General features: G+C 42.9%; 1 protein-coding gene across 1 annotated transcript in view; it reads right to left on the bottom strand.

Moving 5' to 3' along the window:
- The window catches only part of LOC126416607 (low-density lipoprotein receptor-related protein 1), a 772,143-nt gene that overhangs the window by 485,663 nt on the left and 268,194 nt on the right, over positions 1-18,286 (bottom strand). The window lies entirely within an intron of this gene.

Genomic DNA, 18,286 nt, shown 5'->3' with positions numbered 1-18,286 from the left:
TAGCTTTTGTGTTACAGGCAATAGCGGTAAAATTTCAAAGGCAAATTGTTGTATTCGTGCTAATTCAAATTTCTTCATTACAGGCAATGCTGTTGTAAATACAAAAATAAATTGCCGCATCTGGTTCAAAGCTAGTTTCTCCATTACCGATAATAGCGGTGAATGTACAAAGATAAATTGTCGTATACAGTGCAAATCGTGTATCTGTGTTCTGTCATTATTAAATTCTTTACATTTGCTTACAAATGCAAATTGCTCGAAATCTACGTTCTCGTCACTCAGTTTGATAACACGTTCAGGTTTGTGTGTGAATCTGTTCGTCTGTGTCATTTCGGATTTCAAGTTGCGTAGCTTTTCAGATTTTAAGTCGCGTGGCTTTTCGGATTTTAAGTCGCGTAGTTGCTGTAAATTGCTCACATTATACACGCTGCGTGACTCTGACACATGTTCATAAAGTGGCGTCTGTTGTGGTATGTTATTAACTGACATGTTTTTCATCTCTGTTACTTCTTGTTGTAAATTTGATAACTTCCGACGTAACGTGTTGTTAGATGAATCGATTTCATTAATTGTCAGCTGTAAATTTTGAAATTCAGGTGTTTGGATAAAAGAAACCGGTGCAGTATCGTCTGATTTATTGTCATTAGTATTTTCGATAACATCAGTACGACTGGCCAATTCATCACATTTTTCAGTCAGTATTTTAACCTGATCATCGGTTTTAGAATCAGACGCATTAATCTGTTTTTGCAACTTGCGCGTAGTTTCGCTCAGTTTTTTAACATCAGCTTTGATGACATCGCAATCCTGTGTTAGATCTAGTTGTTCGAATCTATCTGTCACTGTTTGAATATTTACTGTGTGTGTATCCGTTTTTGCTTTAAGATCAGAAATTTCATCCCGTAATTCCGCGTTCAATTGTTCTATGGTATTAATTTTGTCGGACACTGTAGTAATATTATTGTCTACATACGTCTTCGCTTTCGCGAATATTTTACGTTTGTCCTCTTGTCTCTGTGCAGTGATTGTTTCCATGACTTGTCGTTTTACTTTGTTTTGATCTTGAATAAATCTGCGGAAACGCTTATCACTGTTCTGTATGTGCTGACTAAAGCGCTCGTTAATCTGAGTGTTCTGCTGTTCGAATTTCGCGTCTATCTTTGCGTCCATAGTGCGCGAAAGTTCTACCGTCATTGCTTTAAACTCGTCCCGTAATTGTGCAGCTTTTTCAGAGCATTGTTTAGCGACTCCGCTAATTTCGTCTCTGAGTGTTTCTGTTGCGACTGTTTGCATTTCTCTTAATTCTTGCGCAACAGATTTAATTTCTTCGCTATTTTTTTGTGAACACGCCTCAATTTCCGCGCGCAACTGTTCCTTAGTGTCATGGCACTGCGCGGCAACGGCTGTAATTTGTTCACTAATTTGTTTGAAATTTTCGTCATTATTGTCAAGTTTTTCATTTAAGTGTTTGTTATCTTCCCTAAGTTGTTTGACCTGTTCATTGAGTTGTTGTTTAAGATTTTCGTTATCTTGTTTGTTCTGTTCCCTAAGTTGTTTAAAATCTTCACTCTGTTGTCTGAAATTTTCCCGCAAAAATGCCATAATTGGATCCGAGCCAAAATTACCATTTCTATTATCTGTACTGTTCAATAGTGGATCTGGAATTGTTTCACTTTCTGTAACCATTTGGTCATTCTGAAATTTACAAAAAGGTTTGTCAGTCAAATGTATACTATCAGTCATTGTTTCGGAATTAAATACATCTGTCCTACTTTGTGTGATCTGTTCATTTTCATTAGACAGATTTGACTGTACATTACTTGAATTTTCCAAATCGGGTGTGTTAAGCTCTACAGCGCTCATTACCATAGAGCATTCTGCGTCATCAATTGTCGTCAAGTTAACAGACGAGACAATTGAGTTCGTTTGTTCATCATTAAGGTGAAAGTCATCATTAGTGGTTGGAATGCACTGATTGTTAGTGAACGCAGGATTGTCATCATTACGTTGCGTATCACAATTACTATCGGTCACGTTGTTTAAGTCGGTAATTTCATTCACAATACTTCGCGATACACTATTCACAGTCTTTCGCGGCATTTTTACAATAGTCAAAATTTTTCACAAAGCAAATAAGCACAAAGCAAAAGCAACACACAAATACAACAAAGCAGCAAATTGCCGTTGACCTGTAGAAAGAAAGTCACAATATTATTAAAAGCGTTGCGCCAAATCCTAATTATCTAAGCAAATAAGAGCAGATATCTGACTGTCGCTCAAAAGACTCTCAACGAAATACGATCCTGGACTGGGTGTCGCCAAGTGTAACCTCCCCACCGCAATTTTTAAAAGAAAATATAGCAATACTTAATAGAAATGGGAGCCAAGTGTAACCTCCCCACAAAAATTTTAAAAGAAAATAACGATACTAATTAGAAATGCTGATGGACATGGCTCTATGCGTAACCTGCCTACAATCAAATGTACTGACAATGGCAACAAATGTGAAATTCGCAATCTGACTCAATTATAAATCCTTCAAAAAATTAAAGTCCATTCAGTGACAAGAAAATTCAATTAAACCGAAATATCGGTTTTTGGCCCTGTGTAAAAACAATCAGAATTAAAGTCTTACCTCAGAATAAATGGATGTCACATATCTGCTCTTGTTGTTGGGCACCACTTGGAGGAACTACATTGCAAATAATAATATTCTCCTTTTTTTTGTAATTCTAGTGAAATTTTTCTTCAAAAAGAAGTGGAATGAAATGGGAAGTGCAACGAGATCTTTAGTTCAAGAAAAATTAAACTTTTGAGAAAATGCTTTTGAAATAAAAAATTATTATTGGGAGACTTGTTGGAGAATAATTACAATAAATAAAATTTTTCATTATCTAATGATTATATTAATTAACAGTGTACCTTATTCCTCATCTTGACCATTGTTGCCGACCGCCTACATCACACAACCGCACTGGGCTGCTACTACTGACCGACCGCTCTGCATGACGACTACAGACTGAGTACTGCTCTCAACTAGACAGAGCTACAGACTCGCAACGACTGACTGACTGCTACTCTGCATAGCGACAACTAACTCGCAAAGACTACTACTGACTGAGAACCGCTCGCAACACTCGCGCGGTCAAGCGCATACTCTCTGGTCACAGATGCTACAATGCCTCGCCATCGCTGCTGCGTTACATACGTGTTTCAGCATGTCCTGTGCAAATTGTGTCAAAAGCTGCGGGTAAAGAATTACATATTTGTGCAGATCTACAAGTACCATCTAGGCAGAAAAGAACAGTTTGCAAACACCAGTTTCTGTATTACAGCCACACGTACAGACACATCAGTATACAGACACATACACTATGTGATCAAAACTCTCCGGACACCTGGCTGAAAATGGCTTACAAGTTCGTGGCGCCCTCCATCAGTAATGCTGGAATTCAATATGGTGTAGGCCAACCATTAGCCTTAATGACAGCTTCCACTCTCGCAGGCGTATGTTTAGTCAGGTGCTGGAAGGTTTCTTGGGGAATGGCAGTCCCTTCTTCACGGAGTGCTGCACTGAGGAGAGGTATCGATGTTGGTCGGTCAGGCCTGGCAACAAGTCGGCGTTCCAAAACATCCCAAAGGTGTTCTGTAGTATTCAGGTCAGGAATATTTGCAGGCCAGTCCATTACAGGGATGTTATTGTCGTGTAACCACTAAGCCACAGGCCGTGCATTATGAACAGGTACTCGATCGTACTGAAAGATGCAATCGCCATTCCCGAACCGCTCTTCAACACTGAGAAGCAAGAAGGTGTTTAAAACATCAATGTAGACCTGTAAGACCTGTACTGTGATAGTGCCACGCATAATAAAGGGGTGCAAGTCCTCTCCATGAAAAACAACCACACCATAACACGACCGCCTCCGAATTTTACTGTTGGCACTACAAACGCTGGCAGATAACGTTCACCGGGCATTCGCCATACCCACACCCTGCAATCGGATTGTCACATTGTGTATCGTGACTCGTCACTCGGCCGGCCGGAGTGGCCGAGCGGTTAAAGGCGCTACAGTCTGGAACCGCACGACTGCTACGGTCGCAGGTTCGAATCCTGCCTCGGGCATGGATGTGTGTGATGTCCTTAGGTTAGTTAGGTTTAAGTAGTTCTAAGTTCTAGGGGACTTACGACCACAGCAGTTGAGTCCTATAGTGCTCAGAGCCATTTGACTCGTCACTCCAGCCGCTCGACCATGAAATCCAAGTTTTCTCACCTCCCGCTTAACTGTCATAGTACTTGCGGTGGGTCCTGATGCAGTTTGGAATTCCTGTGTGATGGTCTGGATAGATGTCTGCCTATTACACATTTAGAACCTCTTCAACTGTCGGCGGTCTCTGATAGTCAACAGACGTGGTCGAACTGTACACTTTTGTGCTGTACGTGTCCCTTCAAGTTTCCACTTCACCATCACATCGGAAACAGTGGACCTAGGGATGTTTGGGAGTGTGGAAATCTCGCGTACAGACGTATGACACAAGTGACACCAAATCATCTGATCACTTTTGAAGACCGTGTTTTCTGCGGAGCGCTCCATTCTGCTCCTCACGATGTCTAATGACTACTGAGGTCGCTGATGTGGAGTAACCGGCAGTAGGTGGCGGCACAATGCACCTAATACGAAAAACGTGTGTTTTTCGGGGTGTCCGGATACTTTTGTTTATACATTGTACATATAGGAGGCACATAGTGACATACACTTAGAGACTGAGCGTTTCATTTTCTGCAGAATAGCACGTGGTGATATAGTGATTGAGCTTTTGGTCTTCCCTTGACATTCTAAGTACCAAGTCCAGTAGATTATCAGCGCAGAGAGCTATATCTTGAGGTTGGCACTGCTGACGAACTCTTAAAAAAATGTGTGTGAAATCTTACGGGACTTAACTGCTGAGGTCATCAGTCCCTAAGCTTACACACTACTTAACCTATATTACCCTAAGGACAAACACACATACCCATGCCCGAGGGAGGACTCGAACCTCCGCCGGGACCAGCCGCACAGTCCATGACTGCAGCGGCTAAGACCGCTCGGCTAATCCCGCGCGGCGACGAACTCTTACAGAACTTTCACGTTGCTATATAGTTGAACGCTAACAAGGTTTGGAGGCTGCTTGGGAACTGAGGACAAAGAGCCTGAAGATTAGCTCTAAGAAAATTTATGTGAAACGTGTTCAGGGGATATTTAGAAATATTTGATTTGGATCTCCTTCCTCTTAGCAGGGGTGGCGCTTCGGTTGAGCCGATGTAGGTATTTGTTGAATTTCCAGTGACTAATGTTCAGCCGTGCTGTAACTGTCGTGAAGCTCCTTCCTGTCTGTGCCTTATTATACTATGGTACTCTTGGAATCGTGGGATGAATTAGTGGGTATGACTACCTTTGATTTTAGATGTCTGCGACCATTTATCTTACCTGTCCGAAGACAACTGCTTCCTGAGCAAGGATATCGTATCTTTGAGGGGAAGTTTATCACCCTTTAATAGCACCACGCAGAGATGCCTGCTTTGCTAGGGCATCAACTTGTTCATTTCTAGATAATCGAGAGTGGTCTTTCATCCATACCATCACGATGTTGAGACAGTTTTTCTGCATCCCAAACACAACGTGATAATTGCTGCAACTAGGGGGTAGCTAGAACTATTATGATAGCCTCTAATCAGTCGTGGAGCTGATATACGTATTATCGGAGACGATGACTATTGTGTGTTCTGTGGTCATCTGTGCGAATGGTACACTTCCAAAATGGCAATCATCTTGGCTGTCGTAATAGTGGAGTGTGGCTCCGGCTTGTATAGGCTTCGTTGTTTGCTTAGAGGTACCCAATAAGCCCTACCAGCATCTTCGCTAGACTTGGACCTATCTGCATACACGACGCACAGACAGCATTTCAGTTGCTGTTGCGTTAGTTGTGTCCTGGCTCTGACATATTAAACTGGTCCTCCCAGAAATCTTGTGCCAACGACGTGTCAACGGGTTACAGACCTGCGGTGGTATTCATAAAGATTTAATCATCACCTCAAAAATAAACGTTACATAATAAATTTCTTATTCATTCGCAGGTAGATGAGTACAGTCCTGGTACACACTGAAATCTCCACCCCACAGTACCACAGCAGCACGCCAGCAGAGAAGCTAGAAGGAAAAGGGGGGGTGGGGGTGGGGGTGGCTATGGCGACACAGAAAGGGCACATAGCCATCTCCTACACTAACACCGCCGACACTGCCAACGCCATGATGATACAGGATAAAAACAAAAAGAAGAAATACGAATAAAACTCTCAATCTTTCCAATAATACTTTTTTCCTCCTCCCAACAATTTCATTGTTTGTCCTTAATCACTGCTGTATGTTCTTTCTGTCGGTCCCTCTCTCATTTCTTCCCTAGCCTCGACTGCTGACACGCCCACAGTGTACATACACCACCAGTAAATTAGCTCTATTGATCAGCTCTTCACATACTAGTATTAATTGTGTTTGTTTAGTGCTTTCTCTCTTTCTAAATGTTATACCACACAGTAAATATAAGACCTAACGTATCACATCTTGTAAACGACAGACTTATGGCCCTCAAATTTCACAGTAAATGTATCTTAAGCTAAGGCTGACCTCTGAACGAATGCTGGTTTTAACGGTGCGTTGAATGGTCTGCTGGATGTGATATTTCTTAGCCTGCCTCTTTGAAGCTCTCACCCAGTAACTTATAGACATTTTTCACACCGAAAATCTATTGCCAGATGTGAAGAAAGCGACCTCTGCAGATTTGTATGACCTCTGTAGACTCATAAGGAGCATCCACGAAGGTGTCAGGCAGCAATAAATGCTCACGGAGGGCACTCATGTTGTTGAAGCTCACAAAGTCCAATGGAAAGCACCCGGGACGTTGGGATGAATGATTGTTTCCACTTTGTTTTCGACACCTGTCGGGCATTTCAGTTGTTTTTATGTAAGTGATTGAGGATATGATGATGTTTTGTTACATACTTAATATGTCAATGATGTGGTAGAATTTAGTAACATATCCAGTCCTCAATTACCGCTCAATGGAGTATGACAGAGTCCCAGAGTCATGTTTACCTAATTATTTAGAGCAATATCTACCACATATCGCTGGAAGCCGTAGTTTTCTAATTATACAAGAAAAACGTAAAAAAGTGACCTTTAAATGCATTTTTCTTGAATGGAAAACTATGGCCACTGGCAAAATTTAACTACATTAAATTTCCTACAAAAAGATTCTCTTTGTTTTTCTGTAGGTCTAATAGTTTGCTCGTAGCGATCGAGGGATTATGAAAATCTCTCGGGTGGTTTTTGAAGGCACTGCGGTTTGCGTAAAACTCATAGGTTTTACCCTGTATGTGGATAGTTGGGTTTATGAGGAGTTATAGGTAGCTCTCGCGATTCACTGAGAATTGCTTCATTACTCTGTCAAGAAGGTTGCTAGAAAGAAGCAATACGAATGGTCTCATTGACTCATTCTTTCCTCGTTTAATAAAACACTTACAAAAAATAAATGTCATTTACCTTTCTCCATTTCAAAAATAAAAGGATTGAAAGAAAATTATTTTTCATTCTAGAGTTTAGTCAAGCACTAATGTTGATTGAAGTGCAGGGAGGGGTCGGGGAGAGGGGGTTACTAAGTAGTACCTGATTGCACTCAGAGGTAATGGCCTCAGAAAGGCTGGGAACCACTGCTGTAAAAGAAGACAATGGCCCAGGCGAGCTGCTACCCCGAGTTTCGCAATTCTACCAGCAAGGACGCTGCCTGGCGTACACTGTGGACAGTCTGTCACGATCTTAACACATGCGCAGAATGCATGCATAGTGCAGATAAACTGAGCGAAGAGCGAAGTCTTCGTCAGTCTTAGATGCCTCAGCTAAGGACAAAAGACAATATCGTGCAGTGAACGACGACCGGCTGCAGGCTCGAAATGTCTTTCGATATTCCGTTCGCCGGGGGAAAAAATTTAAAATTCGCATTGTAGTCAGCTTTACAGAATGCACAGTGTCGTGAAAAGAAGTTAAAAGATGAACACCAACCAAAAATAAAACGAGGTTAATGATATGTAATCGAACTAAATCAGGCGATACTGAGGGAATTAGGTTAGGAAATGAGACACTAAAAGTAGCAGATAGCAAAATAACTGACGACTGCAGACGTAAAGATAATACAAAATGTAGACTGGCAATAGGAAGGAAACGCTTCTGAAAATGAAAAAAATAAAATTTAACAAATGACATAACAAGGTGTAACAAAATACTCTCTATAGGTCCTCGATAGCACTGTAGTGTTACACGGAAGTGTAGGGTGGACGATAAAAAGTTCAGACAGGAAGAGAACTTAAACTTTTGAAGTGTGATACAATACAAGATCGGATAAGTAATGAAGAGATCCACAACTGAATTGGAGGAAAAAAAGAAATCTGTGGAACAACGGGAGTAAAAGAAGGGATTGGTTGGTAGGACACAGCCTGAGTCTTAAAGGGATCGCCAATGAAGGGAAGTGTGGGGGATAAACGTTGAAGGAGTAGACCAAGGCTTTGCTTCAGTAAGCAGCTGCAAACGGATTTGGGTTTCATTAATTATACATGCAGTAAAGCTCTGGCTAACCGAACTCGGGGCCGGCCGGGGTGGCCGAGCCATTCTAGGCGCTTCAGGTCGCAGGTTCGAATCCTGCCTCAGGCATGGATGTGTGTGATGTCCATAGGTTAGCTAGGTTTAAGACGTTCTAGGGGACTGTTGACCTCTGATGTTAAGTCCTATAGTGCTCAGAGCCATTTGAACCATTTGAACCGAACTCGAGTCAACCGAAACACGACTTACATGAAACGGATCCAAAAACTGCTACTCTAAAAATTAATATTGTTCTGCACGGAAATAATTCGAGGGTGTGAGCGTTGAGATGTAACTAGTGGGGAGAGGTGGACGCCCGAACATGAGTTGCTTCCCCAGCCACCAACTCACGAGTCTAGATACAACTATACTGCCAACAATAGTGCATCCAAGTGGTCGTTTAATTCCATTGCGTGTGTAATTTTTGTGCTATGGCGATTAAGCGGAAGTGTGTTGCGATTATTTTCGCTGAGAAATCAGTTGCTGTCAAAGAAGTTGATGGAGATTATGCGTGAGGAGGGAGGCATCCTAGGTTAGTCCGTGCAGTTGTGCAAATCCACTGTGTCAGGGTGACGTAGTGGTTAGTGCACCTGCTACTGAGCCGGAGACCAATGTTCGAATCCCGGGCTTGGTACAAATTCTCATTCGTCGCTTCATGCTGTATAAATGCTTCACAGATGTTCGAGACTTGTAAAGATCTCCGAAACCATACAGTTTCACTGATTAAAGCACCTATGCCTGGGTTTCAGGCACCATCTCCCGTTTCATTCGATGCTGAGACGATATTCCTTTACAGCTTGAGAGCCTCTGCAGCGCTCTTCGAATGTAGAGGGAATACCAAATGGGTTGAGGCGTGAATGGGAATTACGATTGTGGAGGCAGGTAGTGCCGAAGTGCCAGTTGCATGGTCACTGCAGAGGTTTTATCGTGATAATCGGGCTACTCGAACAGGACATCTGAGTCCTAAGGTCCTTTCTCGCAACCTGTTCATTACAGGCTGATCCGACACAGCGGTTCCAGTGGCTCTTCTGAGATACTGCAGTGCTCTGGCGGTATCCGTACGACACTGCGATGCAGAGATGGCCACATACCGGTCTTCATGGGGGGTTTCAATGCGTCGGCGACCTTGTCCAACTCGCCTTACCTACTGACCCGTCTCCCTGTACCGTGTCCCCTACCTATGGCTGACACAATTGGCTCTGAGCACTATGGGACTTAACATCTGAGGTCATCAGTCCCCTAGACTTAGAACTACTTAAACCTAACTAACCTAAGGACATTACACACATCCATGCCCGAGGCAGGATTCGAACCTGTGACCGTAGCAGCAGCCCGGTTCCGGACTGAAGCGCCTAGAACCGCTCGGCCACAGCGGCCAGCCGGCTGACACATGGAGAGACATTGCCATCTGCAGCAACTCAACCGAAAATTCATCTTTTTGGGATCAGACAGACAGCCTTTGCAGCTTGCATTAAGATATTGCGTTGCACATGCTTGGTTGAATACAAGCTTCAGAAATGACAACTGTCATCTGTTAGGTCGCTAGAAAACACTGGAAAACCGATACACACTTTATTTGTTCTGTGAGGTCACCCGATACTAATGCATAACACCGCCAGTTAAGATGGGATTGTAATTTCTACCTACATTTAAAGCGAAGATTTCAAAATGTGAATTAAGACCACAGGTACAACATATATCAAAACAGATATTCCCCTAATTCTTCTGAACAGTGTACACGCATGTACAAATTACAAAGTATGATTATGTAAGTGAACTGTGTGAGGAAGAAAAAAGTGTTCAAATGTGTGTGAAATCTTATGGGACTCAACTGCTAAGGTCATCAGTCCCTAAGCTTAAACACTCCTTAACCCAAATTATCCTAAGGACAAACACACACACCCATGCCCGTGGGAGGACTCGAACCTCCGCCGGGACCAGCCGCACAGTCCATGACTGTAGCGCCTCAGACAGCTCTGTTAATCCCGCGCGGCTGTGTGAGGAAGATGTTTGTACTGCCGTATCCATAGGAAACAGCTAAGTCTTGTAGCAAACTAGCAACAACTGGAGAATAATGTTGAGCCTAGAAGTCTTAAGGCGTGGCAAGGAAAAGCCACTGTACAGCCAGCGAGCCAACCAGGTGCCAGCATGTCGGGTGTCCACGTATAGCGATAACGGTATAAGCTATCAACACAGAGTGGCCCACGGACATTGTAGAGTACAAGTGATAGGCGTAGCTCCAAGTGTACTCAATACACATATCGATAATAATACTGAGGCGAGCACCTCCTGGCTAGACAGAGACTGGACGAGAGGGATAGAGAGAGAGGGTCTTTGGTAGGAACACGGATGCTTCACGAAAAGCCAAAGGCCGGCTAAGGACACAGTGTGTCACCATATAGGGAGAGACGCCTCTTTCCCTCCACTCAGCATCGGGGAAACTATTGAAAAGCAGTGCAGAATTAGAGGCGATGAGGTGGCGAGAGGTCTTGGGAGTCACGTCGTGTCAAGGACGGTCGGGGACGAAGGCGACGAGGAAAGCCAAATACAACTCGGACGCTGCGAGTAGTGGAAGGAGTCAACAATGAGAGAGTAAAGGGAAGTTAGAGAAACAGGTGAGTAGTCAGGAAGGGCAAGGCAGAAGCTGCAGTAGCATCAGCGCAGTTAATGAAACCATGGCTGGGGACATCTATGTGTCGTATACCGGGCGCGGGCTCAGCTAATACCGACAGTCTCATTTCAAAGCAGACGGAAGGGTGCTAGCCAGTCACTATCTCTGTACTAAGACTTGGCCTCCTCGTTGCTACAACTCTTTCAAGGCAAGTAGAGCAAGAGTTGGTTTTGTAAACAAATTCAGAAGTTGCAAAGCACTTCAAGTTGAGGTTATTTGAAGTCACTTTGCAATCCTTACCTTTTGTAGTAAGGTAATTATACCCAGGTCAAGACTACCTCTCACACAAGCCAACCAGCTAATTCCCTTCTCACGAACCCTGTCGCCCAGTCTCAGGCAATACTCACGAAAGGAATGCGGCAGTACATTTGTTTCTCAGCCTGTAGCCTCCGACACTTCGTGTCACGCTTAGAGTTGCACTCTACAAAAACTATGGTTCGGTGGTTTAGTAAAGTACCGTACATAAATGACGTAGTAAATGGATTTCCGGTAGCATTTTTGACGCTGGTAGGGAAAGAAATATTAATAAATGTGCGGGAAGAAAGTGGGAGCCGACATATTTTTTTGTCTGTTTCTTTGTTTTTCACATAATTACAACTGCACATCGTAGCTTATATCGTTATAAAATGTAAATTGCATTTTATAATTAGTAAAAATTAGTTGGTCGCGTAACTTCTTCTATGTAACCAAAGGTGTACTTCTGATGCAAGTACATTTTATATTCTCAAACGTAAAAAAATCTTTATAATTATGGTTGTGATTTGTACTAAATGTAATGTTCTTCATCAAAGGCAAGAGTTTCCTGTTATTATTGATAAGTGCGAAAGTTGTTTATGAACAACAGAAGCACGTTTAATATAAGCTCTACGAAGTCTTGAAGTCATATTTGATACGTTTTTGTTTTGCGCTTTTTTAAAACTTTACCTTTTTTTAGGATATTGCGTTTTCTAGCGCTATATGATAAATATTTCTTTTTTTTATTTTTACTGCAATATCACTCTGTTCCACATTACATATCAACAATTTTCGAATAAAACCTGAATTAAACATTGACATTTTAAATTTTGCTGTAAATTCAGTTTATTTTTAAATAACAGAAAGGAGAATAACTATGCAGAACAAAAATATTCTGTAGGTTACGCGACCCTTTATATATCCTCACTCAGTTTCTAGACGTTTCACCGAATCTGGTAAGACACTGATCGGGCGCGCAAGCAAAGGGAGCGAAATGAGGTAACGACTGATGGGTACGCAGCACAAGTAATGGGCAAGAAATGCGGTTACGATCTTAACTGACCGAGGCTACTAGGAAAACTGCTGTAGTCTAGGCTTACTTATGATAGTCTACCATACCCTACGATAGTTTTACAACTGTAATCACGCGTTAATGCTAGTATTTAAAAAAATCTAACTGCTCGTAACTTACGTAAGCAGTAATATTACATTCCTATGAAAGAGTGCTAATAGTAATGACCTTTTAAAAGATTTTGGTTTCGTGACTGTTTTGACCCCTCATGAACTTGCATTTTATCCGTCAGGTGGTATTTAATCCCAAATTAGGAACCACTGGTTTAGATTAAATCGTGAAAACGATGGGGATCCTCAAATTTTCAATCTGCTTACCCGCTATCTTGCTTTTCTTGTTATTGGCAGTCTGAATCTTTCACATTCACCTGGTAATCAAAGTGACTCCTCACATGATAACTGCAACGGTTGGTAGGAGGAGGGAGACAACTCCATTTCTGTAGCTGTAACGATAAAACTATAAAAAAAGGGACATCCGATAATTAAAGCAATATTTTTTCCTGAAAGCAGGTTGGTTTTATTTAGGATTCCTATAAACCATATTATTACCCACTCTTTTGTCCACAAAGCTCTACATTTTTCAACATACGAGGGGCGTTTGATAACTCCGTGCAAAGTCCGACATATGGCACCACGGGCGAGTATCAAGGTCATGTTTAATTAGTAACATCTTTGGAAAGAACGCACACCAAGTTTCAGCCATATTGGTCTATTTCTTTGTGTTTGGCATTCGTGTGAATGAAGGAAGTCGAGTGATTGTCAAAAAATGGACGAAAAAGAATTTCGTTTGATGATTAAACATTACTTTGTGAAAGGCAAAACGCGTCAGGAGACTAAAGAGAAGATTGATAAACATTACGGTGACTCTGCACCTTCGATTAAAACGGTTTATAAGTGGTTTCAAAATTTTCGGATTGGCCATATGGGCACAAGTGATGCTGAACGTTCTGGACGCCGTGTGGAGGTCACGACTCCAGAAATCATTGATAATATCCATGATATGGTGATGGATGACAGAAGAGTTAACGTGCGTGAGATTGCTAGTGCTGTGGGATCTCGAATGAATGGATACATCATATTTTGCATAAACATTTGGACATGAGAAAGCTATCCGCAAGATGGGTTTCGCGACTGCTCACACTTGACCGAAAACGGAATCGTGTGAAGTGTTGTAAAGATGGTTTTCAGCTGTTCAGGAAGAATCCGCAGGACTTTAAGCGTCGTTTCGGCACCGTGGGTGAAACGTGGATACATCACTATACTCCTGAGACCAAACAACAATTTAAACAATGGTTTACCAAGAGAGAATCTGAACCAAAAAAGGCGAAGACTATTCCTTCGGTCGGAAAGGTTATGGAGACTGTCTTTTGGGATTCGCAAGGGACAATCCTCATCGACTATCTGGAAAAAGGATAAAACTATTACAGGTGAATATTATTAATCGTTACTGGAGCGTTTGAAAACCGAGCAGTAAGAAAAACACCGGCGATTGGGCCGCAAAAATGTCCTTTTCCATCACGACAATGCACCATCACACACATCAGCAGTTGCTGTCGCAAAATGAATGGAAATAGGATTCCAACTCGTTTCACATCCCCCCTATTCTCCAGACTTGCCTCCCTCGGACTACTAGTTGTTTCCCAATCTGAAGAAATGGCTGGTTATTCAAACGAGGAGGTGATTGCAGCAACTTACAGCTATATTGCAGACTTGGACAATTCCGATTATTCAAAAGGGATCAACAAATTAGAGCAGCGTTGGACGAAGTGTATAAGTCTAAAAGGATACTATGTCAAAAAATAAAAAAGATCTACTCCAAACACGTAAATAGTTTTTATTTTTGCACGGACTTTTCAAACGCCCCTCGTAATCCCCGTTCAACGCAAGGGCCTTCCGCCACCTTAGGAGGGTCTGTATGGCCGCATGGTACCACTCTAGCCGTCGACGGCGGAGCCAGCGTCTTTCTGCATCAATGACCTCCCCGTCATCCACGCTCTGCCTCCCGCATAGTGCATCATTCACTGGGCGAAACAGACGGTAGTTGGAAGGTGCGAGATCCGGGCTGTAGGGTAAAAATCGTTCAAATGGCTCTGAGCACTATGGGACTTAACATCTGAGGTCGCGGTGGAGCGGTCGCGCGGTTCCATACTGTAGCGCCTAGAACCGCTCGGCCATCCCGGCCGGCTGGCTGTAGGGTAGTCTACGCCATTGAGTACCCCAACTGATGGACGTATGTGACAGCACTACCAACAGAGACGTCCAGTTCTGCAGCGAGATGTTCGATTCTGATCCGTCGACCACTTCGAGTGAGAGTGTCCGCACGTTCCAGTATTGTAGGAGCCACAGTGGTGTGCGGCCGGCCGGTAAGCGGGATATTTGACAGGTGGTTTGCACAACATTGTTGCGATGATGACAAAAGCCTCGCCGGACGACTCACCGCGCTTTTGTTCATTGGCAGATTTCCGTAGATATTCTGCAAGCGTCTATGAACATCTGAAAAGCTCTGGTTTTCCGCCATAAGAAACTCAATGACACCTCTATATTTGGAGCGCACCTCCGCTGCATATGCCGTTTTGAGGGTTACGTACAGCGCCGCCACCTATAGGAACTTCATGAAACTATAGGGGCTGAAACGGGAATATTCCACGATGTTCTACAACAAATCCTGCATTTTTAACCGAAATTTGCCGAGAAAATAATGTGTTGCATTACTTGTGGAACGCCGCTAGTAACTGACTGCGTCGGCCGCAGTCGTATACTTACGACACTCGAGACAATGGCCCGACTGGGAGAAACCAAGAGCCTCGATGTTCTCTTTGCCTGCTCCGGACTGTATTAAACATTGAGTGGCGGCCTCTTACGGGACTCGGATAGCCGGCTGGGTCGGAGGCGTAGGCGTCCCCGCGGTGCAGCAAAGAAACAAGTCCTGCGCCGCATGCCGTCTGTTGCTCTGCACAATGCAAGACGCGCCGTATTACGGCCGCTGTGAGCTCGGGCCGTTCCTTTTCTCGTACGTTAAGAAGAACAGCGGCTCCGGAGAAGCGAAAGACGCTGGGCATAATGAATACATACATGCGGAACGAGAGGCCGTGCATTGGAATTAATCAAAGAATACGCTCGTGTGATATTCACGGTAATGGTGGCGCTTGTTCGGGCAGTTGCTGGCAAAGCGGCGGCGGATTCATGGGTGAGCCTTTAGGAGCAGAGGTTCTTTTCTTCAGCTTGGGACGCGTACCGAGTAGGATTAACAGAACGGTCTACCCGACGGGAGGCCCTAGCCACACGACATTTCCATTTCAACAGAAGAGACAGACAAGGCTAACGAAGAGCGGAACGTTTCGTCACTGGATTGTTTAGTAAGCGCGAGAGCGCCACGATGATAATCAAGAAACTTCACTTGCAGTCATTACGAGGCGTAATCTATCAGTGTTGAAATTCTGAGGGCGTACCTTCGAAGAGCAGTTTGGGAACATATTACTTACAAGTAAAAACGTCTTCTGTGTCCATCACTTATTTATTTTTGTCACTATGGGTTTGATAGTTAACACCATCATCTTCTTGTGGGGAATTGTACAGTTAAGTAGCTGGTGTTTGTGAAGAGTACAGACGACTTTCCACAGCAGCAGATCAAGTGCAATGTAGGTAATGTTGCGTCTTTTGCTAGTGATAAAATCGTGGTTTTAGTAAAGGCACTGTTAAGTTAAAAAAAAAAAAAACATGAATTTGTGAGAGTAAATAGTACTTATAAGGGAAGTAGTCGAAAAAAGATTCCATACTGCTTCTTGTTGCATGCGCTCTTCAATGTACATTATGTTTACACTGTCACTGGTTTTACACACGTTGCCTACGTCCGATACAAACACACTTTAACAATTAAGGAAAAAAAAAAATGATACACCACGAAGGAACTATCCTAATGGGACTGAAATCAACAGATTCTCTGTACATGTAAAGACAAACAAATGATTAGAATATTAGAAAAATTGGACGATTTTCTCCAGGGAAAGAGCTTCAGAAATTGAGCAAATCAATAACGCGTTGATTCGCCTCTAGCCCTAATCCAAGCAGTTATTCGGCTTGGCAGCGGTTGATAAGAGTTGTTGGATGTCCTCCAGAGGGCATTCGTGCCAAATTCTGTCCAATTGCCGGTTTAGGTCGTCAAAATTCCAAGACGGTTGGAGGGCTCTGCCCATAATACTCCAAACGTTCTCACTTTGGGGAAACATTCGGCGATCTCGCTGGCCAACGTAGGGTTTGGTAAATGTTAAGACAAGCAGTAGAAACTCTCGGCACGTGCAGGCAGGCATTATCTCGCTGAAAATGTAAGCCCAGTGAAATCTGGTTTCGCAGGACAGAGCGGATCAGGTTGTGGTAAGGGGCCAAGGTCAATTACTGTTATACAAGAACACACACAATTTTATTGCTCAAACCAATGCACAGTTTTCTCTTTAAAACAACAAAGATCAATTCACGGCTGAGGGCCCAAGTAACTTCTCCAGAATAAGTTTGAATGATTTCTTCTAAAACACCAGGATTAGAGTAATGGCTAAAAGGCCCTACTTAAGCAAAATTGCAATATCTTCTCGGCTAAAGGCCGAAATAATATTTCAGATCAGCTAAGAAAATTCTTTGAAAGCCAAGCATTTACAAGTTTCGGCTAAAGGCCATATTAAGGAAAAGTCAAATTAATCCTTCTGCTGAAGGCAAATAAAAAAAAAATATTTTTAAATAATAAAGAGACGTTTTAAAGATAAGCTTTTACACAGTACAACAGAAAAACATCCTGAGAAAACTTGAAGTATCTTGTCGGCTGAAGGCCCAAACAATTACTCAAGAATAATTAAAAACAATCTTAAGATAAACATTTACAGAACACGGCTGAAGGCCATTTCAAGAATTCAAGATAATTAAAGAGAAGCTTTACAAACAAAGATTTACATATTAAAGCCACAGATTCTGGAACGAACGCGGCTGAAGGCCTAAATACAGAGTAACAAGAATTTTAAAACAAACACGGCTGAAGGCCTAATCTTAAAATAGTTGTCATGAAGTTCGGCTGAAGGCCATGTACTTAACATAAAAAAGACAATATTAATACACTGCTGAAGGCATGGCACAGTACCTGCGACCAAATAAAATGACAATCACAAACAACTAATAGTGGTGCTCAGAAGGGCTCCAAGGGTCGGCCTGGTGAGGAAACTAACCACAGTTTAGGTGAGACAGATAGCCAAGCTTAACACTAAACAATCGGGTTGCAGCACGACGGGTGACGAACCAACCAACCGCCTAATCAATTCCCTTCCACCCGACCAACAGCACGACAACCAAAGGTATCAACACGGCGAAGAAAACACACTACCGCAAAACTACGCAAACGACCAGTGCAGGTAACCGGGACGTTAACGGCCACAAGGCAGAAGATACTTCCCTAATAAATTATAATCATTTGGAAGGTTAAAGACCATACATGGAGACAGCTGCAAAATTTTGCTGAATGCAACACACCACCACGTTGCTGCTTGCGGGGACAGTCCAGGATGCAACAACCAGCAATCAACAAAGAGATGTCACAACGGTTGAGCTTTCATGACAGGTTCATTCATTACTCAACTCCAGTATGCAGGTATCGTGGACGACGAACTTA

This window comes from Schistocerca serialis, chromosome 8 (assembly GCF_023864345.2).
Source record: "Schistocerca serialis cubense isolate TAMUIC-IGC-003099 chromosome 8, iqSchSeri2.2, whole genome shotgun sequence".
NCBI lineage: Eukaryota > Metazoa > Arthropoda > Insecta > Orthoptera > Acrididae > Schistocerca > Schistocerca serialis.
The sequence above is the reverse complement of the archived record's forward strand: the minus strand, read 5'-3'. Positions and strand labels throughout refer to the sequence as shown.